General features: G+C 37.7%; 1 protein-coding gene across 3 annotated transcripts in view; it reads left to right on the top strand.

The window, feature by feature from the left end:
- The first annotated feature begins 4,021 nt into the window (after nucleotides 1-4,021).
- CSDE1 (cold shock domain containing E1) overlaps nucleotides 4,022-24,753 on the top strand; it is a 52,197-nt gene continuing 31,465 nt past the window's right edge. For all 3 annotated transcript variants that reach the window (XM_012549628.3, XM_031967344.1, XM_031967343.1), the window contains exons 1-2: nucleotides 4,022-4,129; nucleotides 18,727-19,136. The gene's annotated coding sequence lies outside the window, so the exon portion shown is untranslated. The remainder of the gene's footprint in view (nucleotides 4,130-18,726; nucleotides 19,137-24,753) is intronic.

Below are 24,753 nucleotides of genomic sequence, written 5' to 3'. Positions count from 1 at the left end.
AAAATAGTTAAAGGTATCCAAAAGCCCATCTGCATCAGGGGTGAAACTTGAATCCAGGTCTTTCTGAGACCAGCACTCTATATCTTACACTTTGCATAGTAGGTACTTCATATAGATTTGCTTTCATCTCTGCCATCTATCTCCTTGTTATGGGACTAAAAGCAAAGTCATACTTTCTGAGCCTTTTTTTAAAAATCTGTATTTTAAAGGTCACATATTGTGAGGCTCAAATAAGATGATGTGTTTAAAGCACTTTGAAAATATTATAGCACTATATAAATTTTATCATTGGCATTACCTTTTCCTCTAAGAATTCTTTTCAGAGGATTCTTTCCCCATTCCATAGTTGTTTTGTGTTTCCTTACTTTCATACTGCTTTGCATTTGTTTGTATTCACACAGAAGAATATAAACTTTAGAGCAGTCATTTTTTGGTCATTTTATTCCCAGGGCTTTGTGCTTATGTTAGTGGGGAAGGGGAAGTTTAATCAATGTGTTCCTGTCTTCAGTGGGATAGTCTTCTGTCTCTGGGACTCTTGAACATGTCTTGTCCAGACCAGTGGAGTACAAAGGTTATCCTTTCAAACAGTGATATTCCCTGATTCCAGTGTCTGAGGCCAGATTTAACTCAGGTTCTCCTGACTTTAGGGCTGGTACGCTATCTACTGCCCTAGCTGCCCCCAAGAATGACATTTTTAAAAGAAAGGCTGAAGCCAGACTTTGTAGAGCTTAAAATGCCAGAATCATCTGTATATTTAATGAGAAGCCAATGAAGTTTCTTGAGTAGAGAAGTGATATAGTCAAATATGTGCCTTAAGGTTATCAATTAGGGTGTTACATAGTTGAGACATTAAAATTAGTCCAGTTGTCTCTGTAACATGTAGAAATTGTCCATGATGCATTAAAAATATTTTGAGCTTATTGTTTTAGTTAAAATCATTTAAATAAATTTTTATCATGGTGGTTTTCCTAATATTATAGTGTTAAACTGTATGTTGTAATTAAAATCACCTTCAGTGATTTTGTGATTATTTGCATAGGTAAATAAAGTCACATTTTTCAGGTTTAAAATTAATCTGAATAAAATTTCCCCAAATCAGAGGTTTAAAATATACAGGATATATCTGTTTAAATAGAAAATGAAAATCTCTTGAATTGTCAAGATAACATTCCATAAGGACACAGTTTTAGGAAAAATACAGTTTAAAGGTAACTATAGCCTAGTAGAAAAATATCAGATTGAGAATCGTGGATCTCTGTTCAAATATTGGCATTGCCTCTGAGGAACTGTGGGACCCGTGTCAGCGGGCCAGTCACTGAGTCTCATGGGGCCCTTGTTCACCATTTATAAATGAGAAGCTAGATTAAAAATGATCCCTCTGAACTCTGCCACTTTCACATCTCTTGATTTAACTCAAATATACTTTGTTCCTGCCTTTACTGAAGTAGTTTAACTTAAATATGTTTTAAATTCCTAAAAAGACATTTAGGTATCTTCAGAATGATGATGATGTCAGAGGTTGATTTTTCTTTCTTATAAACAATAATCAAAAAAAGATAGGAATAATTTGTTTTGGAACCACTGTGTGTTACATTATGATATTTGAGAATGTATGCTCTCAGATCTGATTCTACTTTTAGCCCTGTTTCACATGACCTTGTTTCTAATGGAAGAGCCCAAGGCAGTTGTCTCTGTACTGTGTAACGTAAGATGAGAATGTCCAGAATTAGACCTATCAGAAGTGAAGTTCTCCATTTAAGGCCTCCACCAAGGGACCAAAATAGCTGCTTTGAAATAATGTTTACATTCTGCACATTGAAGTTTCAAGCTCATGTTTCAGATACTTCTCATTCTTAGTATGTCCAAAACAGAATCTATCTTTGCCCAAAAAATCTCAGCTCTCTTCCAAACTTATTTTTGTCAAAAGCACCACCATTCTTTTAGTTTTCCAGGTTCACAGCCTCAGCATGATCCTTGATTACCTCCCTCCTTACCATACATATCCAATTCATGTCTTACATTCAGTCTTGCCCTTTCTCCCTCTTGATCCTGATCTCTCTAGTTACATGGCTACCACCCTCATCAGCTGTCCCCTGGATTATTGCACCAGCCCCCTCCCTGATCTTCTTGGCTGGAAAATCTCCAGCGTCTCTTTACAATGTGATAGAGCCAAGCTAGCTTTTTTTCTTTTCCTCATATATAACACTTGGTTTCAGCATTGCATTAAACTTGTTCCCTAGGACTGCATAGCACTATCCTCATCTCTGCATTATGGAATCCTTTTAAAAATGCACCTCAAACATTGCATTCTACCTGAAACTTTTCTTGCCCCTCTTCCAAGCTGCTAGCACAATCCCTCCCAAACTACTTGATAGTTTAACTTATTGATATTTATCATCTTTACATTATTCTGTATAGCTATGTATATATATATAAATGTGTGTGTAGATAAGTATGTGCACACATAGACCCCAGACACTGGCCTCCCTACTGCTCTATGTAAAAGATACTCCATCTCTTGGCACCTGGCATTTTTTCCAGGCTCTCTCCCATCCCTACAATTCTTTCTCTCTTCTCCTAGGGCCTCTCTCCGAATTTCCCTGACCCCCTTGGAGTCCTAGCCAAAATCCCACTTTCTGCCCTTAACTACGGAGCCTTCCCTTGGGTGATGATCTGCGGTTTATCTTGCACACAGCTTGTTTGCAGGGGGTTTCTGTGCCTGGGGTCTCCGAGGCCCGTTTAGAATGCAAGTTCCTTGGGTTTGGGTTTTGTATCCCCAGTGGCTGGCCAATGAAGTGTCCCGTTCCCCCTCCCTCCCTCTCTCCTTCCCCCAAAGCAGGCACTCAGGAGCGCGCTGCGTTATCCCAGTACTGAGCAGAGCTGTCGAAAGCGTGTGCTTCACCAAGGGAGCAGCTCTCCTAGTAGGTTGGGGATCAGAGTTGGGTCTCGGATTGAATTCTGATTTTTAAATTGTGAATATCGAATAGACAGCAGAATGAATTCTCTTCGGGCTTGTTTGGAAGCTAAATAACCATAGTGTAACATTTGCCATGGGCATTATTGGTACCCGCCTAACTTGCTTTAAGTTTGTTCACATTGGGTTCTGCTATTTATGCTTTTTTTTTTTTTCCCAAACGTGATTTTGGGAGATAGGAAATTATAAAACAAGCCCGATTTCCTGAGTCACTTACGGTCTGCTGGGTTTTTAGCTTTTTTTTTTTTTTTTTTTTTGGCTTTACCTTAAATCGCTTCTCAGTAACACACCTGTTGGACCCCTGGCCAAACTCTTAAGAAAACTTCCTTGGTCTCTGTTCTTAAAACACTACATTTCCGCGTCTGCGGTAGAGAGGTACGCCCCTACCTCCCAATAGTCAGCGATGATCCGCAGTCTGGCGACGCATGGTCGATTCAGTGAATGGCACTCGCGGCTGCCTTTTCATTTCCCTTTGACTTCTCCAGGGTGGAACCTTTTTGTAAGTAACTTTTCCTGGCTAAACTATACATTTCAAGCCGCTGATGGGGGCTGGTCTCACTCACCAAGGCCACCAATATATCCTTAAGTCGGTCCTTCCCAGCCTGAATTGACCGGGTCGAACCAGGTGAACAGAACGGTAGCGAACCCTCAGGGAGAACAAATGGGCTGCGGACAGAAGGCCTCCTAGCTCACCCTGGGGTGGCGGAGGCAGCGGCCGCGGCCGCTGGGGCCCCGCGCCGATGCCAGAGCTGTCCATACTGACCTCCCGGATCCGCCGGGGAACTGGCGTGCCCAAGGCTTTACCCCTCACCTCTCAGCCTTACACGTGACGAAGCAGGCGATGACTAGGAAAGCCGAAAGCTCCCCTGAAGCATCCCTATGAAATGAGTAAACAAGAGGTGACTTCCTACTGCACGTGGGAGGGAAGGGGAGGGAAGGAAAGGGAAGGTCCGGAGCAGCCATCTTAACTACGGGCAAACAGACAGGCAAATGGGCGTCTTTTGGCTTCTTTGCGCAAGCGTAGCATGAAGGCTCTCCACCTCCCCGTGCACGCGCTCGTAGCTCGCTACTCTCGCGAGAGGAGCGAGATTTATTCCTACGTACCGGGCCGTGCTGCTTATGGCGGCGCTGGAGAGGGGGCGCTGAGCTGTTGGGGTGAGTATGACCTCGGGACCCAGTTGGGAGTGGGAGAGTACCGGGCTACGGACAGAGGACCAAACTACGACTCAAGGGAGGGACTACTGGGTCGAGAATGGGGTACCCCTCAGAGTTGTAAGGGGGGAGGTACCTCCCGTTTCTCTGAGCTCGGTGTCTAGGGCTTTACCACCCGCTCGGAGCCCAACCGCCTGGACCACGCACCGAGCTGGGGAGCTGCGGCTAGGGAGGTAGGGTCGGGCGGGGGGAGGGGGCGGCAAAAGTGGGGGTGGGGGGTGAAGATGGAGGCTCCGACCGCAGCCAAGATGGAGGCAGAGGGTGCGGGGCTCGGACGCAGAGACTGCTGGGAACTGTAGTCCAGTTGCCACCCCCCTCTGCGGCCTGCCCTAAGAACTGGAACTACAAGTCCCGGCGGGTGAGGGCGGGAGGAGCGGCGCGGTCCTTTGTGTGTGACTGGGAGCGGCAGCGGCAGCTGAAATGGGTCCCGGGACCGGACTGGATCCGGCTTAGCCGTTCCCGACTTTGTACACACCCGGGGAACAAACTACGAATCCCATAGCGCAGTGCGGCGCTGGTACCTTCCCTTTGTGTGGCGGCGGAGCCCCCGCCCGAGTGAGGGAGCCTCTACCACCCCTCACCCTCCTGCGGTGAACCGGGGTGGCTTAAGGGGAAATGCCTCCCGTTCCTCCGCAGCACTTCCCGGGCTCGGCTGGGGCCTAGGCAGGCCCACCGGAACTCCACGGCACGTGGCCCCCGCCCTGTCAGCTGTGCGGGGGGCGCTTCTGCATTCTCCCCACTTGGGGTTTAGGTTTGGCGGCAGCCGTGGTGGTGCAAGAGTGCGGCCCATATTGTGCAAGAGCGGCCTAGCTTCGTCATTCTTCCCGCAGCTGAGTCTCTCGGAGCTCCGCGGGGGTAGGCGGCGTTCGCAGGGCCCCTCCCCTAGTGCTCCTCGTAGCAGGAAATCGGCCCGAGCCTCGGTCTCTTGTGTTTGTAGTTTTCCTTGCTAGAACGCGGACGTTGGCCAACCTAGCAAAAACTTCCTAGGCTTGGGCAGTACTCCGAGAGGTTCTTTAATTCACTTTCTCATTCTCTGCAAACTTAGCCCGGCCAATATCTGGCAACTCTCTTGTAACAAAGTGTCTCTAAAAGACTTTGTCCCCGCTTAAAACGGGTCTGGGCAGTGCACGTAACGAAATGGTGGTATGTGACCGACGTGGGTGTTTATTCAGAGACTTTAGATGTTTCTAAGTTGTTCTGAATGGAAATTGGTGGGGAAAAACAGGTAGCGATGGGTCCTCTTAAATGCTGGTCTCCTTACTTGTGAACGACACCCTCTACTTCAGGTAGTAAGTACCCTGTAGTAAAACTTTGTTCATAGGCGAGCGTGAGCGTGCGGTACACACACACACACACACTCTCTCTCTCTCTCTCTCTCAAAGACAAACTGTCCATAAAATACTGAAAAAAAAATGCAGTAATTATGTCCTTGGGAACGAATCAAAGATTTAAATATTCCTACATCAGAAAAACCTTTTTCCCCCCAGCTATGTTTTCTTTTTGCTTTCTTTGAGCCTTTACAGAAATGCATGATAGTGTCTTAAGTATTTGATTATGCAGCTGCTCTGAATGCTTAGCTTTGGGATGGATATTTATAGCAGCTGAGTTGAAAAGTAAAGTATCCGAGTGAAATCCAGACGATAGGTTTCCTTTTCTTTAACTGTTTTAAATTTGGCCTCTAAAAGGTATATTTTAAAGGTGCAGCCACATTTTATCCAGAGAAAAGAAAAAATTATCTTGGTTTTATTTCACTTTGTCCAAACTACCATCCAAAAAATCTCTAAGCCATAACTGCACATAATTTTGAGTGAGTAAACTGAGATAGAGAAAAAACTCTCTGGATGTATTCTTTTGCTTAAAAAGTTTTGAATATGTGTATTTAAGAATACTTTTTAAAGCACATTTTAAAAGTTCATTATCTACTTCTATTTCCTATCTTCACGTAAAAGTTGTTTAAGAACAATGGTATGATACCTTTTATAAGAAATCAAAGTCCACCAAATCGGAGGGACCCAAGTTCATAGAGGAGAATCCTTTTTGAAAGATTTTCTCTATATATGCCCAGCTCATTTACCATCTCTTAAGGTTTCCTGATTCCCTTAATACTCTCTCATGCATGAGTGCTTAGTCAAGTGAACTGACTTTAGTAGTGCTTGCTTTCTAGTAAGAGGTGAAATTTCTCCAGTGAGATACATTTTATATTCAGCTTGTTCTTTTTTTTTTTTTTTAAATAGAAATTCCCGGCTTGTTGTACTGATCTGAATAAGGCTAAACAATTTCTCCCTCCTTGTTATTTCACTTTCCTCCTATTTCTACTTAACTGACTTTTATTCTCCTAGTTCTTGTTCACCTGTCTTGAAGTATTCTTAGAAGTTTCCAGGGCTCTACGTATTTCTTAAGGAGTCTTAAATTAAGAATATTGTAGATTAACTGTCATTTGAGGGATATGATGTCCTTTTTACCTAAGAAATATCAATCTTTGTGTTCAAATGTGAATTTACTGTTGATGTATTGTTTTAAAAAAAAAAAAAAATCTGATCTGTGACCAGAAATTTCTTCCACAACACACTTAGGTTTACATTCACAGCCTGTACACCAAATGTTGGTTATTTGTGTACTTGCTTCTTTGATTCCACTGACTCAGTCTTTTTACTCAATTTTTTTTCATTCCTGTATAAAAGATTAGTATGCCAATTCTCATTTTACTTTTTTCATGTTAAGTTTGTGAGTCGTAAAGATTTAAAAGCTACTTTACTAACAATATTTGATCCTCTGAGAGAGATAATGTGAGTAATTCACATTTTATAGGTGAGGAAACAGAGTTTCAGAAAATAGACTTGTTCAGAGCCACACATCTAATAAGTATTTAGGACAGGATACAATTCCAGATCTCCTGACCAGTTATTTTTTTCCCCCTACTACATCATGCTATCTCTCACAGTTCAATATTTCTTGTATTTGTTTTAACTGTTTCAAGAATAATATTTTCCATTAGGAAAGTGAGTCTTTCTAAAACCTACTAGTGAACTTAGTGGCTTGAAGCCACTGCTGCTTTCAGAGAGTATATGTGGAGTGTAATGGATAGTGCTGATCTTGGTGTTAAGAAGACTTGGATTCAGTTCCTACTTCTCTGACACTGAACATTCCTCTAAGACTCATGGATAAGTCACTTCATCCAGCCTCAGTTTTCTCAACTGTAAAATGGCAATAATGCTATATGCATCACTGGGTTGTTGTGAGGCTTGAATAAAATTTGTTAAGGTCTTTGAAGTTTGCAGAAGAAATTTTATTTTACACATACATACACACATATATGTTGCTGTCATTTTGCTATATCTCTCAAGAGTTGAGTTGAGCATAGCTTAACTTTTCAAACACCAACAGTTTTGTCATCTATTCATTCTGCATGTCATAACATCTTCAAATAAGTAGCCAGTTTTTTTTTAAAAAACCTTGTTTTTTATATGAAATTAGCTCATAGTAATCAAAAGGTTTTGGGGGTGTTTTTTGAGAGTTAAATCAGTGTGCCTAGAGGCAGCTAGGCAACACAGCAGAAATGGACTTAGGAAGACTGGAGTTAAGACACAGACGAGTAGCTGAGTGACCTTGGGCAAGTCAGTTAACCTAATAAAACTTCATTATCCCATCTTTAATAAAATGGAAATAAATTGCATTTACTTCACAAGGTTTTTATAAAGATCACATGAGTTAATATATGGAGTATTTTGTAAACCTTAAAATAATATATAAATCCTATTATCATGTGACCTGCTCAGATCATTTATAATTGGGTAATAGATTTGAGATTTGAATTTGTTATCTGATCTCCCAAATCCAGTTTTAATTGATTATTCCATCTTGCTTTTTGACTGTTATTCTTTTCTCTCCACTTAATTTGTAAGGAGTATTTTTTCATTGGGGTGAAAGGAGTCTTTGTAAAATCAACAATTGAAGTGTTCATAACAAGTATCACTGTTCTCAAAAATTTGGAGTGGGGATGGAAAGCCTTTTCAGTTAACTGTTCCCATCAGTGGTGTTATCTCATTCTCCTCTGGGTATCTTTTTTCTTTTGTGAACTTACTTTGTCAGAACAAAGTGTGAGAGACCTATATATTATAGCCTGGGTGGTATGTTTCATTTAATTGGATTGTTGGCCTATTGTTTGGCTAAATTCAATTTCCTAAACTAGATGAAATTACCCATTTGAGTCTTCCTCCTTGATTTTCCTTCCAATCAATGGAGGGGGTTGGAAGTGAGGAGGACCAACTTTCTGTCTTAAGGTCAGAGAGGATTTTAGACTGATTGATTAATTCTCCCTAAGTGATTACTGTACAAATGCTCAGAATAGTTTCCAGAAGATTAAATTAACTGGGGTTATGCTCAATAAGAAAGTAAAATTAGTCATCTTTTTAAAGAAAAAATATTTCGATATAGCTTGCTTTGATTCAAGTAGTTTAACTTGTAATTTCTTTAAAAAGTGATAATAGTGGGGAAAGTTTTTTGAGATAGTTTTCTTTTTGTAATGAGAAGAAAAATGGGTTGATAGCTAGGATATGAAGATAAGCTCATAATACTACTAAAACTTTTTTCAAGTGCATAGTCTTTCTCTGTTTCATAGTGTTTGTGTAGGTTTATGTTCAGTCACTGTTGAAGCCCTGAGCCCCACACCAGTTTTAAAAAACAATACTGAAAACAAAAAATAGTTGTGTGGCAGATGAAGGTTGGTATTATTATATTGGCAAAAATGTATATCCAGTAAAGACAAATGCCAAAGAAATTCTCATATAAAGATGTTATAAAACATCGAACCATTCCCTTAGTAAAAATTAGTAAACGTACTGCTTAGTGAAATTTTTGTAAGACAAAACAAGTTTCACTAATGCCCAAGACTTGGTTCTGTATTAATCCTGCCCTTGGGTTTCAGGTCTTTTATTTCTGTTTGGAAATTTTCAAATAACACCACCCCAAAATGGGTTAACCCAGTTCAGGTTATTCAGAATTTTAACAGGCTATCAGTTGTTATTTTCTATTTTATAGTCTTGGCCTTAGCTGTTGCATGTTTTAGGGTTACAGTTAAAGATATCACCATTCTAATCCATACTAAACCTGGTTTACTGCTCCCCCCTCTTTTTTTTTTTTTCTTTCTTTTTTTTTAAATATTAGCTAACGAGCAGAGTTCAGGTTTTAAGATATTTAGCTCCTTTCAGAGGTACATCTGTTATTACAGGGAAGGAGTGCTAGGATTGAAATGACTGGACTGATTTCAAATTCTGTCTCTGCTCTTTTATTACACATCAGATTTTAGATCAGACACTTAATGTCTCCATGCCTCAGTTCCTATTTTGTAAAATTACAATTTTGGCCTAGTTGAGCTCTTAAGATTTCTTCAGTTTCGAATTCTATGCTTTTGGGATCTTGAGGGAGGATGCATATTCTCTTCTGGCCAGTCCTGTTTTGTAAGATTTTTTTCCCCTCTATATTCTTGAAGACAGCTGTGCAGTCTTTCCTAAATTTTTTGTAAGATAAACACCCCTAGATCTTTCAGCTAGTTCATGTAGACATATTTGCTGCTTTGGCTATGATATAACGTTGACTCTCTAGTTTGCAGTCCTTTAAAACCTTCAGGTAGTTTTTCTGTAGCTGTGCCAGTATTTGTGCAACTGATATTTTGCATTTGTTTTAAAGGAATATAAATACTTGCCAACTATATAGAACTGGATTGTACAATGTGAAGTTAAAAAGGATGGAAAGAAATAGGAGCCATGCTTTTCAGGAGCTTGGCATTTGACTAAGGAGACAAAATGTCAACATGATGTGATTAATTAAAGTCGCAAAGCATCATATAATTTAATATCAAAATGTGATACAGAAAATGAGCATTGATAATCGTTCAGTGGAGGGGAGAGAAGCTCTATGTGAATTGGATCTTGATGATTTTTGAAGGGTTGGAGTTATAGTGAAAAGAGCATTGGTTCTAAAGGCAGCCAAATGGGACAGTGGTTTAGACTTCTGTGCCTGAAGTCAGGAAGACCTTAATTCAAATATAACTTGAAACATTTAATAGATGTGAAGTCTTGGACAAGGCACTTAACTTGGCCTCAGTTTCCTCATCTGTAAAATGAGATGATAATAGCACTTGGGATTATTGTGACGTTCAAAGAGATATTTATAAAGTGCTTAGCACAGTGCCTGGCACATAGTGGGTGTGATATAGATGATATTATTTGGAGTCGACATATTTGGTCAAATCTGAGTTCTGTCATTTATTTGCTATATAATTTTGAATAAATTACATAAACTTTGGATCTGTTTCCTCATTTATATAATGAGGAATGTCTTAAAGGTGTTTTCCAACGCAAAATCTGTTCTCAAAAAGGAATGCAAAAAGAAAGAAAATACCAGAGTTGAGAAGACTTACAAGAACTGATTCAGAGCAAAATGAGCCAGATTAAGAAAATCATTTTTTATTATAAGGAAAACAGCTTTGAAAGACTTGAATTCTGACTAGACCCAATTCCAAAGGATTAGTGTTATGCTCAACTATGCTGCAGAATAGGATGTAACATTTTCAGATAATGCCAAATATTACAAGGAAATTTTTTTTTCCTTTCAGTTTTGGGATAGGACTAAGAAAGGGTAAAGGTAGAAATAGCATTGAGCTGTATTGGATTGTGTTGTGTATTTCAGGGAAAAGAAAAGCCATCCCTGAATAAAACTGTTTGGACTATCAGAGACTGTAAAGAACTGAAGTTAGCTTCCTTAAGAATGCATATAGTCTACGTAGGCAGATTACAAGAATTAAATACCACCTGTGGGCAAGGTACTGTGCCTAGAAATGGAAAAAAGGTAGAAAACTCCATATCCTCTTGAAATTTAGCAGCATTGAAGAGTAAGCCATTGACAACTAATAAACATCTAAGTATACAAGCCAGTTATAAAATAGAGTGCTCTACACCAAGATAACTTCAAAGAAGAGTGACATTTCAATTGGGCTTTAAACAAGGGGTAGGAAGTCATTGTTGGAAGCCAAATATTCCAGATAAAAAGAATATTGTGAACAAAGGCTTGGAACTGGGAGAAAGTAGGAAAATTCAAAAAGCAGAGAAGTACTCAATTTGGTCACAGTATGTCCAAGTACATAGATTGGAAGAAGGACATTATTAGCTAATATACATTACATATATACATACTTGTGTATATGTCTGTGTGTATATTTCTACCCACATACAGATACAGAATGAGAACACATTACGATTTACATGCACTTTACATGTAATATCTCATTTGGTTAGATAGGAAGGTGGTGCCAGATTATGAAGGAGAGTGAATGCTAAGGCAAATCAATTATTTTTCTCAGCAAGTTATTTTGCCCTATAGCCACTAAAGATATTTTAGCAGGAAAAAAAAATGACCTTATTTGTCTGTATGAAAATTTCCTGATGGTAGTATAAAGGCTGGTTTGGAGTAGAAGAGGTACAGAGAGTGGAGTCTAGGGGAGAAATGAAATAATTCTCTTATTTACACAGTTCTTTATTGGTTAGTACTTAGTGTCTTGTACTTATTTTACAAGTGAGGAAATGAGGCTTAGAAGTAAGATCATTTGCCTCAAATTTTATAGCTAGTAAATGACAAATGAAGGATTCTCATCAGTCTGCCTGGGCAAGTCTAGTACATTGTCAGGTACACTATGCTGCCTCCCTCAGTCCTCTAGTTTAATTCCAAACTCACTCTTTTTTTACTGTTCTCAAATCCCCATTCATTTCTTTTCTTTTTTCTTTCTCTCTCTCTCTCTCTCTCTTTTTTTTTTTTTTTTTTTGGAGGCAATTGGGGTTAAATGACTTGCCCAAGGTCACACAGCTCAGAAATGATAAGTGTTGGAGGCCAAATTTAAAGTCAGGTCCTCCTGACTTCAGGGATAGTGCTCTATTTACTGTGCTACCTAGCTGCCCTCTCTATTTCATTGGCAGTACATTTCTCAGTTAATCCAGACTCAAAACTTTGTTGTTCAACTTTGATGTCAGTTTTTAAGCATGTGTATTACATATACCTGGGTAGTAGCAAACTATTCTGCTTGTCTATGTCCCCTTCATCCCTTTGTTCTGTTTTTATAAAAATGTTTTGTTGGGGCTTTTGTTCCTTTCTTTCTTTCTGTACCACTTTGATTTCTTACAAACTCCTATCACTCCTCCTTTCAAGCAAAACAAATTAAGAAATTTGCTATATCTGAAAATACATGTCTTATAATGTACTCTTACCCAGTAGTTCCCAAAATGTTCTCTAGGATCTACTACATTAAACTATAATAATGTTAAGTTCTGATTTCTAATGTGGCAAATATCAATAGAGATAACTTATCTACAATAATAATAAAAGCTCTTTGGTGAAGAGTCCTCATTCATTTAAAGAGTATAGAGTATAAAAGATTTCTAAGGACCAAAACCTTGAGAACAACTGCTTTAATCACCTTCCCAGAGTTGGATAGCAAGCTTTATCATTCTTTTGAAGTCATGATTGGTCACTGGATTCTGAAGTTTTTCAAAGTTGTTTTCTTTTTACATTACCATTACTTGTTATAAAGTAGCACTTGGATCATAAATCGTTTACCCTATTTAAAAAAATTAATTTATATAAGCACAGGATGGGAATATTTTTATCACTAATATGTATTAGCTCCTTTCCATTGGAAAACAAGCATTATTCTCATTGATAGATTGATTAAAATAATGCATTTCCAACCCTGTCTACCAAGCCTCTTCTAGGAAACTTTGCTTTTTCTTACCTCCAAGATCAAATATAAAATCTTTTTGGCTTCTAAAGCTGGCCCCTTCTATCTTTCTAGTTTTCTTACACTTGAGACTCATCGATGTATTGTCTATATTCTATGATTCATCAACATTGACCTTATAATTAAATTGTTTACTATTAAGAACCCACCTTTTCTCCTGCCCTTCTAGACTCCCTCCTGCCACTGAAAACAACAAAAACCCTTGTAATAAATAATGTGTATAGTTAAGCAAAACACATTTCCAAAAAATACATCTCAGTATTCATCCTGAGTGCATCACCCTCCCTGTCAGGAAGGAGTTAGGTGGGTAGCATGTACTCTGGAATCTTGGTTGGTCACTCTCAGATTTTTTTTGAAGTTGTTTGTTTTTACAGTGTTGTGTAACTTGTTCTCCTGGTTCTATGTCTTCATTTAGTATCAGTTCATACAAGTCTTTCCAGGTTTCTCTGAAACCAGTCACTTTATTTTTTCTCACAGCTTAGGAATTTATCATCATATTCAGATACTATGATTTGTTCAGCCATTTCTTATTTGCTGGGCACCACATTAGTTTTAGTTCTTTGCCATTGCAAGAGAGTTGCTGTAAATATTTTTGTACATATGAATCCTTTTTTTTCTTTAATCTTTTGATTATATTGATATGGACCTCACAATGAATGCTATTGCTGAGGCAAAGGTAGAAAGGGGCCAGCTTATGAAGTTACAGTTGCCCTGACAGTGCATTAAAGTCCTGTTTTCCCAATCCCTTATAACATTTGTTCTTTTGCCTTTTTTTCCCCAGTTGCTTTAATTTGCGTTTTTCTAATTAGTGATTTAGAAGATATTTTTCATTTAGCTGTTGATAGGTTGTATTTTTTTCCTTTGAGAAATTATCTTTGCCTCAAAATGTTTATTATGTATAAACATAATGCAAATGTTTATTCTCCAGTTAATCTGATTTTCTTTTTATTAAAAATTTAAAGGAATTTATTTCTTTTTAAATCAAGGCAAAAATGCCTTGGCTATCTGGACACAAGAGAACTAGTCCTTGGGGGAATGGGCCCATTGCCTCTGAAGGAGTGCCATAAAGTGATAAGATTAGAGATGGTGGGGGAATGGAGTATGAGCAGCTGATTGCTGGTTATCCAGTGACTGGAAAAAGTAAGGGAATGAAAGCATACCTGAAGACAAGTAAGTCTAGAAGAATGGGGTCATTGACTCAGCACATATATCATTAATTCCCCATTCCCCCCAAAATTATGGTGCTGACTGTTCACCTAGTACAGCCCCACAGTTAAACCCAGATCAGTCTCTCTGTCTTCAACTGTCACATTCCAGTCACCTGCCTGTAAATGTGAAAGTTGGCTTGGGATTCATTTCTTTACATCAAAGAAGGCAATGTAAATGTAACAGCACATCATGCCCATGAGAACATACAAGAGAAAACCCATTTATTTAGCACATGAAAAACTCTGCCCTCTCCCAACATTTCTGTAGCCTGTGGACTTTGGTAATTCAATATAGTTATTCTATGACTATTCCTTTGGTAGGGCCCTACTTTCATCTAATCTCTCCTCCCCAATATAGTTTCTTTCCATGAGTGGATAGGTTCTTGATCCCCCCCAGAGTATCTAGTCCTCCCAGAGCGTCCCATGTACAAAAAAATTAGTATAAGGCTTGCTCTAAGTCCTTTTCTGAGCCCCTCATCCACTTTTAGTGTTCACTTTGCATTCAACTCTTGCCTGTTCATCCAAGGAGCTCTTAGAATAGGCTTAGTGGCCACACCATTATTAAATTGCCTCAGCGAACAGGCTAAGCCAGGTTGAAAATAGGCCTCAAGCCTGTTGGTCAGTTAGGAGGATGACTACTCTTCCCAGAATGGGCAGGTGAAAACAGTTTGTTCCAGTACCATTGAAAGCAACTGAAACAGGCACTGTGGAACACCTAGAGTCAGATGTGGAAGACACCAGAGTCATGTACTACACATCCTGGCCATGCCAGTTGTCTTACCACAGAACATTGATGACGCTGGAAGAGAGAGGGGCTGATTGATGACTTTGTCAGGCTTGACTTCATATGTCTGTTTCACTTAAATTCAGTTCCCTCAAAGGTTGTCTTCACCTCACAAAGTCATTGGTTCTTGGGGCTTGAGATAGGGAGATTAAGCAGTTCTCAGACCACATTTCCACTTGATATTCCCTTTGAATAGTGTACTGTTGACAAAATGGCAATCCTGTTAATTATACCTGAAATCAAACAGCAGAATAATATGAAAATCAATTTTTCATCTCAAAAGATCAAAATTTTACATTGTTCATAGTTTAGGGCTAGAATATTAGTCATTTTCTTAACAGTTAACAATGAGCAAATACAGAGACATTTCATTTCTTTCATTTATAAGATAATAATCATTCTGGAGTTTCACATTTCATAGTGAACACATCAAAATTGGCTCACAATCCCAAGAAATTTCTGGCTGCTATGGATCCCCAAAATAGCAGATCGAAATATATACTCTAATCCTAAAATAAAAAATATGTCTTTGAATCTAAACTCTATTGTTACTTAGTTGGTTCAAAGATGTAACTTCAGAGTACCATTTATTAACAGATAGTTTTATACTTTTCATAAGTGATAACTAAAACTCAAATGGAACTCACTCTTCACTATAAGCAAAGTTACAAATTTCCCTGCAAACTTTAGTATTTCAAGATTTTACCACACGTGGTCAGCAAGGCAAAGTCAGCCCCAAGTAGAAAGGCCCAGAGAACTTCAGTGTTGAGGATTAACTTTTCTTCCCATAGTGAGTTACTGTCAATCTCAATTTGAAAGCTAACATTTATTTAAAACAGTAAAACACACTTATTACCAGTCAGATGACATCGATTCAGTAGAGTGCCTTTCCAAATTACCTTACATAGAAAATCGTTCATTTTATCACTTTTGGCCTTTCATATTGATTTACATTCAAGACTAATATAGAGTGCTCACATTTACTAATATTTATAGTGCTTTTCCATGATCCTGTTTTTCAAATGAGAAAAAGTTGAGCACATGAGTCACAGCTAATAGATGTCTAAGACTGGATTTTACCTCAAGTTTTCTTGGTCAGTGTGTTTTCTAGCATATCGTCTAGATGCCAAATAGCAGATGTATTTTGCATTGAATTCTGTTTTGCCACAATTATCCTAATAGGAGGATGTAACATACTTTAAATTTAGAGACCACATTATAATTGTTTCAGAATAAATGCCAAATAAAATAAATCTGGATTTATAATCTTATATCATATCATGGTATCATATCATATAATGGTAATAGTAAAAAGCTTGATTTCTGAGCCGATTCTTATTTTGCTCATTTCACAAGATTCATGGTAGCCCTTTAACCTTTTCATAAAGTTTTTTGTTGCTTTAAAATTGCCTCAGGTGCTGTGCTGATCAATTCCTTTGTTTTCTTAACTTGGTTTCACCTGGATGTTTTTAAGAATGTGTACCCTCCTCGTAGAAGAAAAGGGGGGAGGGGAGAAAGGATGCTTAAATTTTTACCTTTAAAGGTTAAATTAAAGACCTTTAGCATAATTATTTACATCAAATCTAAGAAAACTGCCTTATTTACAGTCTAATGTTAAATTTCTACTTAAGTGCCTTTATATAATGATTGAATTAAGGGGAAGGGAAATGTACCTGGAATTATTTTAAATCCTATGAGTTTAATTTTGTAATCAAATTGATTGGGGGAGGTGAAAACATTGTTGTAGCATTCTTTTCTTTTCTTGGCTACTGGAGTAGTTTCCCATTTCCTTCTCCTGTTCTTTTTACAGATTAGGAACTTCCACAAACAGGGTTAAATGACCCCCTCCCCCCCAAAAAAAAAATCATCTGACTTCATCCTGATAAAAGGGGCAAGATTCTAGAAGAAACAAATTATGGAGTTTTATTTTAAAATACAAAGGCAGAAACACTTTGGTGGACTGGCCATAGGGATCAATTCATTTATCTGCTTTTCTAATTTAGCTACGTTAGGTTTGTGAAAATAATCTTGAAATTTTTTGTAATCAGTTGTCTGTCATTCTATTTTTTGTGGTTCTCTCTACTCATGTGGTCATATTTTGACAGAGTACCTAGAATCTATTATGCACTGATTTTTTTCCCCCCTGAGGTAATTGGGGTTAAGTGACTTGCCCAGCGTCACACAGCTAGGAAGTGTTAAGTATCCAGAGTCAAATTTGAACTCAGGTCCTCCTGATTTGGACTGGTGCTCTATCCACTGCGCCACCTAGCTGCCCCCTTAAATAATTTCTAATTTGTTTCTCTAATCTATTTCTGATGTTACCCTTCCAGTCATATATCCATTTGGAACTTATTTTTGCATAAGATAGGAGATATTTGTCTATACCTTGTCTTCCAGACTGCTTCGCAGTTTTTGTCTCAAGCCAATAGTTGAGATCTTTGGATTTATGGAATACTAAATACTCATTTTGCTTCTGTGTTTTGCAACATTGGCCTTACTCTTCTTCAAGGACAACAGTTCCTCTCTCAACTCTGCTTTTTTCCCACTGGATGCTTTCTCTCCTCACCTCCACCTCTTGGCTTCCCTCAAAACTTAGCCCAAGTCCAACCAAATGTCCTTCCTGTTCCTTCCTCCATTTCCCTGACTCTCACTGGTAGTCCCTTTTATTTGAGATTACCTTGCATTTAAATTCCTTATATCTTGAAGTTTTTGACTTTTTGTAAGTTGTCTCCCCCATTAGAAGCGTTACTCAGAACCATGTTTTTGCCTTTATATACCCAGCATTCAATACAGAAATTGTCACGTGGTAAACATTTAATAAATGCTTGTTAACTGACTAGACTAGTTTCCTACCATTTCCTTCCTCTAAATCCATTATTGATTGTCATTTCAGTCAAGTCCATCTCTTTGGGACTCCATTTAGGGTTTTCTTGACAGTGATAATGGAAAAGTTTGCCATTTCCTTCTCCCTCTTTTTACAGATGAGGAAATTGAGGAAAACTGGGTTGTAACTTGGGTCATATATCTAGTAAATGTCTGAGGACAGAGTTGGACTCAAAAAAGTCTTCCTGACTGCAGGCCTGGCACATCTTATTCCCTAGCACATACTTTTCATTCCAGTGGCACTGGTGGCCTGACTGATGAAAAAGACACTCTAATCATGGCCATTCTTTCTGGTTCTTCGGCGTGCCTGAAATGTTCCCTTTTCACTCTACCTCACCTCCCTAGATTACTTTATGCTTTTATTGGATGCTTTCTTCAATTCTTCTTAATTCTAATGCCTTTCCTCTGTTATTTCCTACTCATCCTGTATATAATTTGCATTTTTATGTATTTGTTTGCATATTGTCTCCCTTATTAGATTGTAAGATCCTTGAGGGCAGGGACTGTCTTGCTTCTTTTCAGATCCTCTGTGTTTTACGCTGTTCCTTATTTCATAAAAGTTGAAAGTCCTGAAGACGGAAGATTTCTACGTTATTTTATTCTTAGAGGCATCTAAAATGGTGTTAGACATGTTGGAGAGCACTGACTTGTACTACATGAAGTTCAAGTCCTGATTTCAGAATCCCAGAGATGACTTATTATTATTTCATCCCAGAGATGAATTATTATATGTTGTTTGAAATTCTAAAGGAAATTATCTGGAGAAACATCCAGATAATATCAAGAATTTGTTTTCAAGTTGCCTCAGTCTAGTGTAGATGGGAGCTTTATCCATTTTTGCTATTCTGATTCTATTGCTTTTATTTCTTTTCTTCCTCAGTATGAAGTGTAACAGAACAGACTTTACCACCTGAAACTGCTGCTTCAAGTTCAGATCAGGCAAGGAACACGCCTCGTTTGTAACAACCAACAAGACCAAAGAAGAGTAAACTTAAGCTGAAGACACAACACTTGATCTGAAACAAGAAGTTTGTGCCTACTCAACAGCTTCACAAGAGCACTTCCCAACGCTGCTAGTAGTCTTTGTTTTTCTTCAGTGCTGTACTGTGAGATTGATTGCCCGCTGCAGCAGCAGTCGGATCTCTTATTAGCTTGGTAGATCATTTCCTCTCGCTCTCTCTCTTTTTTTAAAAAAAAATATACTAGAAATTTTCATCCTTTGAAACGTGTGCTGAAAAAGAAGAATCAGCAAATACTACTGAAAGTGCAATATTTGATTATCACTGCGAGGTAAGTTCATAAAGAGCACTTAAATTGATCTTCCAAATAGCAATTTCAATGCAAATTTTGAAAATTATTCAGTACTAAATAAAGTACTCAGAATTGTCTTCTAATGACATTGAGCCTTTATCTGGTCATCTATATTTTAAAAATATCTCCTTTCAGAATTTTTGTTAAACTTGGTGGCTTTGATGAACTCTCAGCTATTTTATTGTAGCTTTGCCTATGCTGAATACTCTGGATTTCTTCCCCAATCAGTTTTAATGAAAGTTAGAACATTTCTGGCTACAACTGTAATAGATATATGGCATTTTTAGTATTAATGCAGACAAACATCTTTGGATGCATTTGTCTCTTAGGAGCAAAATCTCATTTTGTTATTATTGCTGCTAATTCACTTTATATTAAAGAACTTGGGGGATCTGGAGAAGGGTCACTTTCTAGTCTTTGTAATAGAATTCAGGTTTATCTGCTTATGGGTACTTGGATAACCTGAATTTTTTGAAAAGGTCTACTTGCTTAGAAGCACAGAAACAATGACAAGGATATTGATTTAAAGGACAGATTCATTTGACACCTTGAATTTGATGCAAAAGAACTTGAAGATGGCATCAAATCTGATCTGTAAATGCAGAGGAGATGGATGCTTAATTACCTTGCTTAATATTCTGGTTCTAAAATGTGCTCCCCATCGAAGAAAGATGTAGTCTTTGTAGATTTCAAAGATATTTGCACTGTTTTGTAGGTTACTTTTTATCTTGACACATCTTGATAAATTTTTTGCCTTTTGATGAAAATGTTAGTATCTAGGTTGTTTCTGCTGCCATAGTGCCCTCCTACCCCCAATCTAGGTTCTTTACATCTAGTGAGGACTATTTCTCTGGGCAGTCCTTTCATGCCTCTTTTATTTACCTAAACCATACAGTAATGTCTAGGCTAGCTTTCTGGAGGATCTCTAGATGGGAGAAATGATGAAGGCAGGAGAGCCACCATGAGGCTAGTCAAAGATGGAATTCAGAGTCTTCTTTGTGTCTGTGTCTGAGACTCCCAGTAACCAGTCCTCTCAGTCCTTAAATACCTCAGTATAATTACATCACTACATCAACTGAGCATGTGCCAACTGTAGAGCATTACATCACCATATTACACTAAGTATATGCCAACTGAAGTGATTCAGATTAAGTATGTGTTTAACTGGAGAACTATTATCCCATCAATCACACTGCATAGGTGCTTAACTATAAGCACCTTGCTGTCTTTGATTCAACTATACTTTTCCAGAATTCTGGCCCTCTACACATACTGCTATATCAACACATTATGATGGCATTCCCCTCAACCTCATTTAAAGGACATGTTTGGTTGTTGACAGTTTTTCTGTGGATAAATTGGCCACATTGGCCTGTAGCTTATTAAATGTTAATGATTTTTTTGAGGGTAGTTTGCAATAGCAAAATAAAAATGTGACTGAGAGAATTGGTACCATTTTAGATGCTATGTTTTAAAGAGGAATATTGATAACAAAATTTAAGAGAACATAAGAGTAGATAGTAAGAGCTAATAAGGAGTCTGAAAATGATGTGATATGAGAAATGACTCCTTTAAGAAGCTCAGAATGTTTAGTCAGAAAAAAATATAGAGAGAATGACTATCTTTGAATTATCAGAAATTGTCAGTTACCATTTACTTTTTTTCTTTGCTTTTTTTTTCAACCTAACTACATTTGACTTATCTGTAACCATAAAAAAATGCTATTTGAATTTTTTACTTAAATTATATTTGAAATTACCTAGTTTTGTTGCTTTTTCACCTCCAGAGGTTGGAAAGGAGAGGTTAGAAACTAAAACTTTACATAGTATATAGATTACACCAAGCTGTGGAAAAGGGAGGTGGGGAGTGCGTGGTTAAGTGGAAAGAGTACTGGATTTTGAATTAGAGGACCTGGGTTTGAATTTTAGTTCCTTGCTTAATACTTGTGTTACCTTGGACAAGTCATTTAGCCTGTCTGGGTGAGTTTCATTTTCCATGTTTCTAAGAAGGGGGATGGACTACATATAATCTCATTAGTTGCTTTCAGTTTCTTAAGTCTTTTTAAATACCTATGGAGCTGTAATGATATTTAAAATAAAGAAGGGACCTGGGGGAGTCTGAAAAAAGAAAACTGCCTATAAAAGCTCAAATAATTCTGTTAGTAATAGAGACATCTTTAAATATATATATATTAAAAGTTAAATGAGAAATACAAGGAAGGAAGAATACAAGAATTTGAGGAAGAATAAAATTCAAAGTTTGCTACTGCTTTGGGGAAAAAAGATAAAAATGGGATTATTATTTTTTCTTTAAATGGTGTCAAGAAAACAAGATAGGCACAGACTTGGTAATTTGGCAAAACAGTATAATGTTCCAGGCCAGGTAATAAGTAAAATAAATCAATTGCTATTGTGTATCACCAAAGAGGAAAAAAAAAATTAATGCCATATAAAGCCAAAATTTTACTAAAATATTGGAAGTCTAAGATAGGAATGAAAATAGTTAGAAATCCCATGACTACTTGAGTTCTGAGGCCCAGAAATATTATATCTTAGAGTCTTGAAAGAACATGGAGATAGGATTATGGAATCATTATTGGTTATTTTTGAGACGCGCTATATTAGTCAATGAGCATTTATTAAATGCTTAACATATGCCAAGAACTGTGCCAAGGGTTATTGACACAAAAACAATGTTTATTTTCAAAAAATTATTGGTGGAGGATACAGTGTGCAAACAAATATACTAATGACATACAGTGTAAATGGGAGGTAATCTCCCAGCAAAAATGCTTTGGGTAATGAGGGAAGGCACTGGAAAATACTTTGCTTGAAACCAAGAGACAGAGGTTAAAAAAAAAAAAAAAAGTATCTCAGGTGTGGAGGATAGCCGGTGGAAAAGAAGCCTGGTTTGAAGGGAAAAAAATGAATGAACCCATGGAAACTGATTGCATGTTTGGAGTGAGAGTGAAAAAAAAAATTGAAGATGACACTAAGATTATAATAAGCCCAGGTAGGATAGTTGTGTTCTCTACAATAACTGGGGAGTTGCAAAGGGGAGAGTTTAAGGGAATTGATAATGAGCTCTTTTTTTAAAGTTTAAATGAATTTTTAAAAAATGTGAGCCATAGGCATATTGAGATGGCTAAAAGGCTGTTGGAAGTGCAAGTCAGGAAATGGGGGAAGAAGTTGGACATGTAGATCTGAAAATCTGTCTGCAGAAAGATTATTGAAGCCATAGAATATGATGAAATTCTCAAGTGAAATATAGAAGAGAAACCTCAGAATAACCTTGTTGAGACACCTCGGATTAGTAGGTATGACTTGAAGGAACAATCATACAGATAGAAGGAAAACCAGGAAACAGCAGTGTCACAAAAGCCTAGTGAGAAAACACCCAGGAGAAAAGGATTAACAACAGTGTCAAAGACTGCTGAAGTGATCAAGAGAGATTGAGGTTGTGAAAAGATCATTTGATTTGGGAAGTAGGAGATGATTAGAAATTGCCAAAATGGTTCAAAAGAGTAAGGGATCATTAGGAACAAACATGAGTTCATTGAAAAATTCATCATTGATTAGTAAACTTATTTTCTTTTTAAAATATTGCTACAGCTAGAAAGCACAATGGATAGAGCACCAGTCCTGAAGTCAGGAGGACCCGAGTTCAAGTCCGGCCTCAGACACTTAACACTTCCTAGCTGTGTAACCCTGGTCAAGTCACTTACCTCCAACTGCCCCAGCAAAAAAAAAAAATAATAATAAAATAAAGTAAAATATTGCTACCAGGCAATCAGAGGAATGTAGTAGAAGGTTGTATATCTTAATCTCGCCAAAGTACTGGATGATGACTAGTGATCTCAAGACAGAAGATGGATGGATATGGGTTGGAATGGTATGGGTTGAATGATAGTATGATTAAGGTCACTTTGCAGATAAACAGTTGAACAACCCTGTCTAAATATTATTGCAAAGAAATTTGTGTTGGCCTGAATGGAAATTTTACCTATTATACTACAAGGTAATCCTTAAGTTGTCCTTTTTATCTAAAGTGATAAAAATATGTTTTTAAGATTGAGAAGAGGAGTTGATAAATATCAGACATTCCAAGTTACTTCAGGCTGTAAGTGAGGCCAAAGCCAGCAAGGTATGATTTAATAGGACTTAAAGGTCCTCTATTTAGATTTTTAAAAGCAATTGTAACTTAAAATGCAATATTAAAAAGAACTAATTTTGTGCAGAACATTGCTAAGCAGTGGATAAAATAGTTTAGAGGTCTTAAGGTTTATTTAAAAAAAAAAAAAGAAAAGAAAGCAACACAGGTACATCCAGAGTGTTATTTAAGTATATTAAAGTTATCAAATAGACTATTATTAGACTTGAGAAAATCATTGCCATTCATAGGGATAACTTCTTTGAGTATGCAGCATTTGAAATGGCCTCCAAAAATGGGTGAAAATGAAGAAAAAGGTCATCCAAGTATTGGAGACTGAGAATGAAGCCTAGTTTGAAAGCCTAATTTGTTTGAGAACAGAGAATATTCCAGTTTGTTAGGGTAGTGTATCTATAGCAGAAGATTAAATGAACTAATGCAAAACTAAGACAAATCTGTAAGTCACTTAACCATGTTAATAGTAAGTATCTTGAGGTATTTGAATTGCATTCTCACCCACTTTACAACAGAAGTGGAATTGGGGAAAAGAAGATTATAAATGGGACTTACAGATTTTATGGTCCTAGTTGAAGTAGGATATTGAGAAGATACTTGAAGATGGAGGAAAAGAGAATATGAAACTCCCCTAAAACTGGGGAGTATCTAATCAGGCGTACAATTTGGGGTGATGGAAGGGTATCACTGATTGACAGCAGTTTTGATAGCCTTACAACAGTGAACCTTTTGCATGAGATTATGGAGAAATCATTAGACTTTAGGAAGGCCATTTTGTTTGTGTGTGTGTGTGTGTGTGTGTATGTATGTATTGAGTAGATTAATTTAGATAAGCTCTGCAATCATTGCAATAAGGTTTATGATCTGCTAAGTGGGTATTGAAATGAAAGAGACACCTGGTGTTGATAACTTTCTAGAAGTTTACTAATGAAAGGAAGCAATGGGACTACTGGATAGGTTCAAAGAAGCAACAGAAGGCATTTTACAAATTGGGACCACCTGCCCTAGGCCGATGGGAAGGAGCTCGTGTTCTGGGAGAGATCATTAAGGGAGGTAATGGCTGTGCCCTCCCCAGAAGGGTGTAGGTTAGATTGACTATTAGCTTTAGTGTCTTGGATGACTAGAAAAAATGTAGTTGGAAGGGACCATCTAGCTCTACCAAATTAATTTTACTATTGGGGAACTGAAGTCCTAAGAGGGAATGAATTAAGAAAACAAAACACAAGTGCTAAGCCTTGGGAGAAAAGAAGTTTACTTTTAATTAAGGAAAAACCACATATCTGGGGAGTGGTGGCCAGGAAAAATGCTTTGGTAAAGCGCTGTAAAGACTGGTTTGTTTAGTTGACCCACAACCTTTCATAGAAGCTGTTGTAATGTTGATTTGATCTTTTATAGCTCCTCCTTCCCCCCCCCTCCCCTCAAGAAGTGGCAT

The sequence above is a fragment of the Sarcophilus harrisii genome, chromosome 4, assembly GCF_902635505.1.
Source record: "Sarcophilus harrisii chromosome 4, mSarHar1.11, whole genome shotgun sequence".
NCBI classification, from domain to species: Eukaryota; Metazoa; Chordata; class Mammalia; order Dasyuromorphia; family Dasyuridae; genus Sarcophilus; species Sarcophilus harrisii.
The sequence above is the reverse complement of the archived record's forward strand: the minus strand, read 5'-3'. Positions and strand labels throughout refer to the sequence as shown.